This window comes from Vanessa cardui, chromosome 16 (genome assembly GCF_905220365.1).
Source record: "Vanessa cardui chromosome 16, ilVanCard2.1, whole genome shotgun sequence".
Taxonomy (NCBI): Eukaryota; Metazoa; Arthropoda; class Insecta; order Lepidoptera; family Nymphalidae; genus Vanessa; species Vanessa cardui.
The window spans coordinates 10,617,619-10,629,724 of record NC_061138.1 but is presented as its reverse complement, the minus strand read 5'-3'; the positions used below and the strand labels follow the sequence as shown (position 1 = coordinate 10,629,724).

Below are 12,106 nucleotides of genomic sequence, written 5' to 3'. Positions count from 1 at the left end.
ACCTGAATGATATCCAAAATAGTTATAAATCCTAGTTATAAAATAATGCTCGGTGTACCCCGGCCCTTGGCATGTATCTCGTCTGACGGGACCACTCCGCTTGAGGTTAAGTGCAGGTATCTTCATTTTTTGCCGCTCTCAAAAATAGGTTATAACCTATTTATTTTATTTTTTAAATTGGGGAGAGCTTGAATGTTAATATAATTTGATCGCATGCGGCTCAGAAGGGTTAAGAAAGCCCCATGCTACACCCAAGAACGTGTTATTTGATATTAATTTAGAGTAAAATAAAAAAGTGGATTAAAGAGACATATGGCGATTACGGGTTACACATTCTCATAATTAGATACCCTTATTATGTTTCCAACTTACTAAAATTAATAACATTATTTTTCTTGTTATTAAATGCAAAATCAACTTTAGTTTTTTCAAGTAGGTTCGTACAAACACTTTTGAATCTTTCAAAAATATTTTGTAGATTCAACCGAGAAACAGAAATAAACTCAATAATTACTTTCCACTGTATCAATGTTAATAAAAAAAAAATCCGTAAAGAAAATATTTTAAATTAATTTCGACTGGCAACAAAATCCGTGATATATTGCAATAATAAAAACAGAATTACGTTCCGATTCACGAGAACGATGGCTAATTTCATTAGTTTTTGTCACTAGTGAGTGTATAACGCTGATATATTTTAAATTATACACCGCATCTATTCGCCGTATCTTGATGTATCATTTCATAGAAATATCCTTCTTGCGTCGTAATTATTTGAGGTCGTTTTTCATTGGAAGTGAGCGATTGAACGATGTTTCAAAGAAACTCATGTGAATGGCTCTACCTGCTTTGAATTCATATGTGGATAGTTTCATGCGTGACACGCCGTGCACTGTGCTGTTTGTTTCATTGTATTCATTTAAATATTTATGTGTGTGTTTTATATCATATGTCATACATACTTTCATGCACACACACATATTTTTTGTAATGTGTTAAAATTAAAAATAAAAAAAAAACAATATTAACATAATACGGTATATTGAATTTTTGTGACTTGATAATTTTGTAAAAATTAATAATATTTGTAAATGTTAATTTAAAGTTTTGGTTAGTTCTGTATAGTACTATCCAATAGCACCTGCTCTCTTAGGACCGGTCTAGGAAAAAAACAACGTTGTTTAGTTAAAAAAACAACAATTTAAAAAATAATCCTTCGAATTGTTTTTACATTCAAACGTAACAGGATTATTCAATCATGGAATGTCAACTTTGACGTTATTGTTAACAAAATAAACTGAAATATCGTTAAATATCCAATAGCTTCAATGAATATAATATATCATAAGTCGGACTAACTTAATTATCTAAGTGTGAGTGAGCACACATGCTTGCTATACTTACTTGTCAATCTTGTAACTTTATTATACGTACTAATGTGCGAGTCTTTCTCATATAACATTATCTAGACAAATAAATAATCTATTTTATTAATATATATATATTTTTACACTTGCAAAAGCAATCACAGATTATACAAAAGAGATCTGTCACGTTCGCTAATAAATAATCGTTGCTGTATAATCTGTGTCCATTAAATAAATCTTCTAATACTTTGTTTGCCAATATACTTTTTTGCATTGACATAATTAATATTCTTATATTATGTTTTACATAGTAATGTGTCCTCATATGTTCTACCAACATATCAATACTATGTGTGGTCCGGTTTCGTAAAGTAAGCCAGTAATTACAACGGATATATAATCTTAATTCTCATAGTTGGAAATGAATTATAAGGAATAGTACGTTCTTACAAAGCCATGTCCATATGCAGTATCAATTAAATAAAAAAAGTCTATCAATATACAAGCTGTATATAGCTGTACATATTGATTGAAAAAATACTTTATATGTAATGTGTCTTTTAAGTCTAGAATAGTCTCAGAGGCTGATCCTATGTAGGTGGAATACACTACAAGAACACGTTTTGTGTATGAGTTTTTATCATAGATATATTATATGGACTTATATTATACTATTAATAAATAAAATACACCCTTTATATACGTTACTTGACAGTGTTATCGCACGTATAACAATTCAATCTAACTTAGATTTCAATCAACGTAATTACTTTTGAAAAAAACACAATAAAGAATGTGAAAAGCTATCCGTTTTCGAGAGCATTCCTAACAAACGAAGTACGATAACACGTAGATAGCCACGGTATTTTGACACAGACCAGTAATTATAGTTCTAATTATTTAAAAACTGTCTCCCCTATTACTTTATCTACTCCCCATTCCACGCTATTAACCGCATATTTTCGATAAGAAAACTATTAGGAAAATACCTAATGCGAGCGTCGGCCCTTTTATTTATATTAATTAAATTGTTAATTTGATGTTAGATAAATTATTAAAACAATTGCGTTCCATTCTACGGAAAGGCGTTCGATTGGTCGGTCGTGTTTCTATTTATTCAAATACGATATTTTAATATTCACATTTTATACGAACGGAGCCTGTTTTATAGTGCCTTTTGCGTTTTAATATCCTCATCGAGTATTTTAATCGATTCGAATCTATATAAAGACGAATCGAACTATGTTTGTTAAAATCATAATGTTGATGTTATTATTAAATGTAGTAACTTGATGGGAATGTACGGGTTTTTAAGACTATTTGTAACCGGAGATAACGACTAGCTAGCTGATGGGTAAAGTTAATTTTGTTTGATACTTTCGTTATTACACTGTATTGCATAATGTTGGAATCTTTTATGTTATTTAAATCAAATATTTATCGAAGTTCAAGATTTCTGCACTACATTAATAAGCTAAAAAATCAGAGTATCTGTGGATGTTGTTTTTCTTACTAGAACAGGTATTTCTTTGAACGTAATTACGTAAGAGTAAATTATATGTTTGATGATTGAGACTTCTATTCTATTCTATCACGCCGTTTCAATGGATCATTGTAATACATATGCGTCAAAAATGCATCAGACACATCCAGATATACTCCTTCGCTGAACACGAGATGAATTATTAAGAAAAAAAAATATCATATTAACACGGCTCGTAATAAAGTTGGAGGGCAGGGCTAACAAAGAGTTAGGTCGCGTAGGTCGCAGCGGACGTTGCACGTGCGGTAAAAAATTTAAATCATTACATACACAAAAACAGTCCACTGACTCACGTACTCCTTTATGCTGGTGTTTTATAAAGGAAATAAACAGTTGACGATCGCCGACAGTCCGCGCCAGCGCTCATTCGAGTACAGTGATTAGACTCTATTTGTCATGACGTACGGCATCGTGGTCATAAGCCTTTACAAAAAGCTTAATTAGAATCGATACACGTAAGATATCGATATACGTTAGATATCGATACCTTGAAACGAGTGAGTGCTTTTTATTCAATAACGCATCACTGATTGGATATATGTTTTTTTTCTGTTCGTAAGTATCTATACCTAAATCATTTTGTATCTGTCGTCTGCCTTAATGATCTGATCATGTATTAATATCATATTATAAAGATGTATATGATATGATGTTTTTGTTTCATTAATGTACATTATAGCTGCATTTAGTTATAATATTAAATGAACAAATTTTTTCCTGATTTGGTGTGACGCGTTGATGCAAATGCATTTTCCTTTCCAATAATTCTCAGTAGACGTTTGAAAGTTGACAGTAAACCAGATGACAATCTGGTTGCATACAAAAAAATTTGAAAGTGGAAATAATGGGAAAACTATTAATTAATTTTACGTTCCAAATTAATATATTAATTAATTAATTTTGTATCAATTACATGTCATATGTGAATTATATGACAATTAGTAAAAAATGCAAAGTAATATTATATATCTATATGTATGATTAATATATATACATATTGTAATTATAAGAAAACAATGCGTCAGTCTTTCGGACTAGTCCACAAGATCAATGTTGACCGAGGCAAGGTCGCGGGTACACGGACGAACAAAAACCGATAGATACTTTTTATACGTATGTTTTGAATCTTTTGTTCGTTTTTTACATTCATTCTTCTCGATCGTTTTTTTTTTTTAATTTGTAATGCAGAGTGCACATTAGAGAATTTCAATCAATATCCTAGAATAGCTTAGTTTAATAATGTTATTTTTTTACACGATTTCAGCTAGACTTTTTTTTTATTTTTTTTTCATCGTGTAGTAAATTGTTAAGACATGTATTTATGAACAATTTATAGCGTATTGTCAAACGAGTTTCTCATTGTGAGATTGCTGGTCATACTATCACAATTAAATGAATGACTGTATATATTTATTATATAAAACCTAATTGGTCTTGAACCTTCTTGCTAAAAATGAAAAAAATAATAATAATGCACTGAAATCAATCTTCAACGAATGTCGAGGTTAATGAATTTCACGTAAATAAAATATTTTACACTTTTTGAAGGTTATATGAGTTAAAACTAATTGCATATTCTTTTGTTTCAGGATATATGCGGAACGGTCGTTGACACGAGATGGTTGGTGAGGTATGTTTATTATAAAACATTCGGTAAAATAATTAACATACTTTAGTGAACACAAATTAAGCTGAGATGGCTCAGTAGTTAGAACACGTGAATTTAAAGTACGGTTACGAATTCAAACTTGGGTTGGTATTTTCATATTCAGCAGTTGAGGAAACCTAATTGGTCGGATAAAAATTTGTGCCACGAATATTCACCACAATGAGCTCAAAGCCTTCAAGGGAGGAGGAAGCCTTCACCCATCAGTCGTACTGTCATTTTTTTTTAATTTAATGTCCTGAATATTTTAGACCTTTTGACGTTAATAAACAAAGCTAAATATCCATAAATAACCATTCAAAACAGACTCATAGTAAGTTACCTATTGGTAGACGGACGTGCAGTGGTACCTAGTAGGCTGTCACTATGGTACCGAATCATTGGCCAGCAAGTTCACCATTAATATTAATTACATTATATGTTATGTCCCTGTGATAAACTGGCTCACTCATCGAATTATATCACACAAACTATATAAACTCTCTGGTATACGTTATGTACATATAAACTTTGCAAAATTGCACATAAAAGAATAATAATGATTCCAAATGTTTCACTAACGAATCCTAAATATTATAACCAATTACTAAGTGAATATTAATATATAACAAAAATAAGTTCAATTAAATCCTAATCAAATATGACAAGTATAAATTCATAATCAAGGGAACCGGTATTGGTATCGGAATTAAATATAGATAAGATACAATTGAACTGCAGTTGATCGGGTCCGGTGACCGGTCCGGCTGCTAGTGACAGCTTAACGTAAAGCATGTATTACATTTAATGCTATACTTTTGACTTAACAACGCTGTAGTATTAAAAAAAATAACATCAGATCACAAAACTCAAATTAATTAAAAGAAAAATTCTACATTTTCGATATGTTATATAAAAATAAACCTACTTATTATTGATAGTATTATAGTCTCTTAATATTTCTTCTAGAAGCTAATGGTAGTATATATGGAGTTCAATTGTTGTTTTATTGAAATCAAACAACAATCTAACAAATATATTTTAAAGGAAGGCAATGTATATGCAAGACCCCCGATGTTACATGTTTCAAAGACAGTGGTAATCACTTTCCATCAGATCAGTCTCCTTCTTGTTTGCCACCGATAACATAAAAAAAGATTTTATAAATGTATCGCAACAATATCGCTCTATATATCAAGTGGGTGGTCAGCCTTACAGCCAGTGTAGTTCCCGTTGCATTGTCTTTGCACGTCACAATGACTCACGCCATTGTATAGCACACAATGCCCTTTGTGCATTGTGCAGATCTGGTGTTACGTATTAGAAAATAGATAATTAGTCTACATGTAGATTGAATGACACATGACTTTCCTATCGTACTGTTCGCTGTCTAGTCTCGATATAGACAATTATCTTTTCTACAACAAATCTCAAATAGAATTGCTTAGTAATTCGAATGTGCACCAATGGATGGGTTCAATTTTAGCGACAGTTTTTTTTTTTGAAGGTTATACTCGATGGTGAATTCGCACTGTGGTTCAATATTTCGGACTAGTCCAGTAGCGTAAATGTGAAAGGCAGCCCCGCCTTTGTTAGAAACATAGATAGAATGTGACTCATATATTGTATTAATTAGTAAGATTTTGCGCGCTCACAAACCGCATATACGTTTACTATTTGTCATAATTTCTTATTAAATTTTCCTTGTTGTTCGGGAATTTTATGAACTAGAATGATGAGAAAAATTATTAATTAATTCCATGTAATAATTACCGTTGATCAAATTAATTTTCTCTGTTCATCGGTAAATAAAGAAAAAATAGAATAGGTAACACAAATATTAGTCATCCAAAAAGGTTTAACCGACCTCAATATTTTTGTGTAAACGGATCACAATAAAAAAAGTCAAAGTACGGTAAGTGACTTGTCTATTTTCGTTTCACATAAAAATGTATAAACTTTTTTGTACCAACTATTGATCGACCGTAAGTTTTTGTTAAACGAAACGCAATATCGTACGGCACGCGTTCAAAGGGGATCACCCTCAACACTAGCTACGTTTTACTCTACAAATGGCAAAAAGTAGGAACAGAAAGGGTCCCGATTATAATAGATATGCGAAACTCAATTGCTCTCCTAACTATAAAATCCATTGAGTCCTACCCCTTATTCGGTCAACGTAATTTAGCCCGTGTGTACATGGTACGAATTATATTTTATCTGTGGTACGCTTTTCGAATTTGGAAGACCCTCCGAATTTCGATCGCGCAAACTTGTAGGCGGGAAAAGTGGTCGTTCATTTTGTAATGTCAAAACAAATTAGCGGTATACAGATTTTATTGACGTTCTCATTTTAAATATTTCTTGTATTTTTTTTACTAAATTACACCAATTAATATAAAAATGAATAACCATACAATATTTTACGTTAATTAAAAAATTAATTTTATGTTGTAAAACGTTCTTTAAAATTAATTTAATTTTTTTTATATGGTAAGGTTTATTTTTAATTATATTTTCAGTGTGTTATTTTTGAATATCTTGATAATTATATTGTAACGATTAAAATGTTACCCTTATAATTATATTTTGTTAAATTTATTGACTAATAACGTCACACAGCGATGCTTGATATTTGTGTGACGGATTGCTTTAAAGATAACATGAATAGCACCTTTACTTAATTATTATAAGAATCTTGTTAACATAAAGATTCCTATCTATGCAATTACTAGTTACAAACTTGTAACCTATATTTTAATACACCTGTCCGTATGTCCTCGTTCAATCCAACTTATTACATATGTAATTGAGGAATTTAATTCCATAAAGTTATAAGCGATTTCAAATAAATATGGAGATACGCTTTTTTGTTATTAGGTCAAAAATTTTATAAGCAAATAGGTGTTTTTTTTAGAATTTAGCACATTTCATTGTAATACTATCATTAGTAGCAAGGAGGTATTTCCAAGCAAGGGAAAACCGCTTAACAAATATAAAGTATATTTTCCTTAAAGACAACTGAAAAAATGTAATGAATTCTTAACAATGACTTTGTCATAATGAAATCATTGTCATTACTATTAGTAAGGTATAATTAAAAAAACAAGATGAATATTTTAATGGAGTGATATAAAATAAATTCAAGTATTACTTATATTTTATATATTTCACGTAATAATTTCAAGAAGAATCCAATTTGCTTGATTGAAACATGTCGTGCCAAGTATTTTCTGGCGTTGTGCCGGAACTTGGATTTTATATTTATTTCATTTCTTAAATCACTTGATTTTTTAATAAAAATACATTTTTATCGATTTCAAAGACAAGAATGATTTAAAAAAAGAATAACTAATTATGAAATAAAAAATACATATAAACCATAAGATCGTCTCTTGCAATTATTCTATTACAATTTAAAAAATAGAACAAGACATTTTAAAAATAGAACAGAACATGCTACATACAATCCAATAAATTTTATTCGTGTTAAGATTTACCAACCGCATAATATTTCCCTGTAGATCAGTTAAATAAATTGCCTTTAATTTTTATGTGTTATTCGACCCAAGCGATACACACCCTCGAAACATACACGCTGTCTATATCTTCTGTAAATTTGTAATATCCATACTTATATATTCAGAGTTCTATATTCAAATGACGATTACATTCGAAATATTTGTTAGACATGTGTCGCAACAACGAAATAGCTTAACTGACATAGTTATGTTGTACAATAGGTAAACACTAATCGTTGATCGTATGCTCTTTTGATACTGAATAATGCGTTTGTTTTGTATTAAAGTACGATCGATTCACGTTCCGTTATAGACAAATATTCAATATAATTGTTTTAAATAGTTTACATACAATTATCGTAATTATTTATTAATTTTAATATATATTTTGAACATTATAGTATAATTTTAATACAAAAAGAAAGTAATAACAAGTTCTCATCATTTTATAACATCCTGTATCAAAATTTATCGAACAGAGTTTCTTCAAACCCGAAATCCACGAAATTCGTATAACGAAATTGCTTATAAGTAATTCAAATATCCAATGATGAGTAGAGTGGGTGGCGACGCGTTCTGATGGGGTAAAAATTACCCCCGGGGGTAATGCGTGGGGTGCTACCCTATGTGAGCTCATGTGGCCCACACGGGGCATGCGGACGATGCTAGTTTTTATGTTATCGTTATTAAGACTATTATCGCTTGTACGTTTCGAGAGGAACTCGCGAGCGATGTGTTTATGTATGTAGGAGGGTATGATAATAGTGTATTTCCGATGTGAGCGAATCCCTCCGTACGTACCCATTGGTAGCACTCGAAACGAGAAATTCGTTGGTAATGAATGACCTCAAACTAAAGCTCAATTCGAATTCCGTATTCGATTTTCAAATGCGATAAATTTCAACCAACATTCGATTTTTGAACATAAACGTTAAACTCGTGAAACACAACGCAAAATTTTATAACTGTAAAAGCAAGCATCCAGATATGACGTATGAATCACGGGCGGCATCATAACAAAATGCGGACTGAGTACTTTTACGATTTTATTGGCTATAAAAATAACATATAGCATACAAAACGGTCATTAACACACACCTATTAAACACCTCCCTGAAATAAGCTAAACGAGTGTTTGCATTTACGCGTCCCGACAAGCGGCGAATGCATTTCGCCAAACGGTCGTAATTCAAAATAAAATGGCGGAGTGAAACAACTCGAGAACGGCAAGTTCACACATAATTACACAGGCATTTAGTACCTTTATGATATATTAGGCTACCTTGTGGCAACCAACAATCAACACAGGAAGAGGCCGATCTGAATTAGAGCCGTATTAGCGCTATCATGATTTATACACAGATAAACTGAAGCGAATGCTTATTAAACACAAATGTGAAATGAAATTTCCTTTCTGTTACGTTACAAAACAAATTATTATCTCTCTGAGTCTTTAGTTAGCTAATATCTATGTTCCGAGCGATTAAGTGCTAATAAAAACTAGCTAATAAAATCACTTGAACGGAACCCTCATGAACCCGTATATCGTTCACTCCTATATCCTTTTTAATTGTCCCTATAAAATTTGAATATGGAACGAACGGGAAATGTCGCCGCCATAAACGCACGCACGCATGCATCGCCTTTTGGCGAGACAAGTTTTAGCGAGCAAATGGTCCGTGCCGCAAGAAAATCATATATGATTTATGAGCCGTACGTTTTTAGCTAAAGACTGTATAGCGTTTACATGTTTAACTTTTTCCGTCGTCCCTGTACGCAGGCATTACGTTACGTTTGATTAATTCAGTTGTGACAACGAGTACGTGTTTCATTTCGCACGTCTAAGTCGCCAATTGTGCGCTCGGCTAGTCACAGGTGAGCCGGCACTCCTCCCGTGCAGGGCCCGGTTCGCGTGATGGGTGCGTTCTATCAAAGTTCCAAGTTCACTGGTGATGTACGCAGCGGGCGTCAAACGCGTATTTATTGGACATTCGCAGCGCTGCGTCAGACGTAGATAGGAAGCAAACTGCCGACGTGCACGCGATCGCTCGGGCCCGTCCGCGTTATCGCGGATTCCGATCTGCCGTCATAACGAGATAGCGAGTAATTAACGTTTTTAAAGAATCGTTATCGACTTCATTTTTTGGACGAGCGAGATAATTTGAAGTAATCCTGCTCGAGTTTTAATTTAATGATGTCTTGTGTACTTGATTTGAATTCAATTGGTTATTTGAATGGAGCGTTTGGACTCCGATAAGGAAAGTCAGACGCAGACTTGCGATGCGTTTTCTAGCGCTGACTTTAGCCCCGTTTCCATCAAAGCACATCTAGCATACAAATTTTTCCGTTCGGTGAGTTATTGCGTTAATGCCGTGCGTACCCGCACTTATTGAACATCGCGTGGCTATTCAATTGAGCCATACATACATATTTAGCTCGCATTAGGCTCGGGAAATTGGATTTATCGCTTCGTAACTTTCACACAAACATTCCTTTCTTGACTAAACGTAAATATGAAATGTTTATTTATTTTTTTATGTTCACACCTAATGACTGTTTAACATTCGCCTCGCTTATTATGTGCTAGTTAAGAAACTGAATTTAAATAGTACTATTTTAATTAAGTAATTAATATGATGAAATATTATTATGACTGCTAGGCGGCTTATTTTGTAAAGAGTTGTGAGCCAATAAAATCTGAGTAACACGTCCGTGTTGTAGCCGCAGTCCTTAATATGCGGCTTAAAAATTCCGTTAAAAAAATCTTATTTCAAAAATGATTCCAAGTTTAAAATAATAAAATGTCAAAAGTTACCGTACAACATAAATAGAAAAAAGTGTTCTATATTATTTCTGATTTGCATTCGAATTTTGAATTTCGAATAGAACACGAAAAAAAAATCCCACAAAAACAATAAACAACGTAAAACCATAGCGCCTCGGGTTATTTATACATTCGTATCTACATCTGTAACTGGGGCGGGTAAGCCCGAGATTTGCGAACTAATTTCAACTGCAAATCCCTAAAATGAGCGGGATTTGGCACGACGACGGGTCGTTCGCCTGTACACACCTTTATGGCCATTTTTATGTATAGATATACATTTATAATATCTCTAACATCTTTACATTACTGACAAGACATATCTGCGTGATGTGATATGATAATGTCATAACGGTATTCCTAATTTGATATTTGTCTATCTGACTTTGATATAGGAAACACGACCTTAATGACATCTAGTTTAAAATGTAATTAGTTTATATATGTTTGCACAATAATATTTATAGTATTTTGGTAAGGGTTTGTGTATTACGAAGATAAATAAACAATAAAGTTAAAATTTATTACGAAAGCATGACAAGTTATATAAATGTTGTTTAATAAAAATACACGTGCCGTATTTTTTACGATATTATTTGCAGTGATCTTAGAATGAAACAAATAATCAGATAACGTTATCAGTGAAAAGTACATAGCTCACCTCACTGATTTTGTAACAAACGTTTATCTTTGATACAACTCTCGCCTTGAGGAATCACGTGGTTATTTCATATTACATAACTAAAAATACGGTAAAAATAACAAGAAACAAGCATGTCGCTGAATTACATCAGACTTATGCAGGTTACCTCACGTCACGAGAATTTTCTTTACCACGAAATGAATAAAAAAAAATTGAGTACTCATGTACTCAAATTTAATCATTGGTTTAAGATTTACGTTTCGTAACTACTAAGCCATCTCTGTCTGTAAAAAGTATCTTCTAAAATTGTAAAATGTAATATTACAATATTACATTACATAATTAAAATAACATTTGACGTGTTGCAAATAAATAATGATAACATCTCTGTCACATAACATTTTCTATGTTTGGCATTTTTTTTAACAAAGATTATTATAATTAAAGATCCACCCGTCGTTAAAGTAATTATACTCGGGGCGCGGATACGTCAGTTGGTACCTTTCTGACTCATTTGAATGCTTTATTATTCTATAACTAAATTTATTAGCGAATATGTGTTC

The 12,106-nt window shown here is 32.1% G+C and overlaps 1 long non-coding RNA gene across 1 annotated transcript in view; it reads left to right on the top strand.

Moving 5' to 3' along the window:
* Positions 1 to 12,106, top strand: part of LOC124536522 — a 30,429-nt gene that overhangs the window by 17,208 nt on the left and 1,115 nt on the right. Inside the window, exon 3 of the long non-coding RNA XR_006966881.1 lies at positions 4,500 to 4,540. This is a non-coding gene — a long non-coding RNA (uncharacterized LOC124536522). The remainder of the gene's footprint in view (positions 1 to 4,499; positions 4,541 to 12,106) is intronic.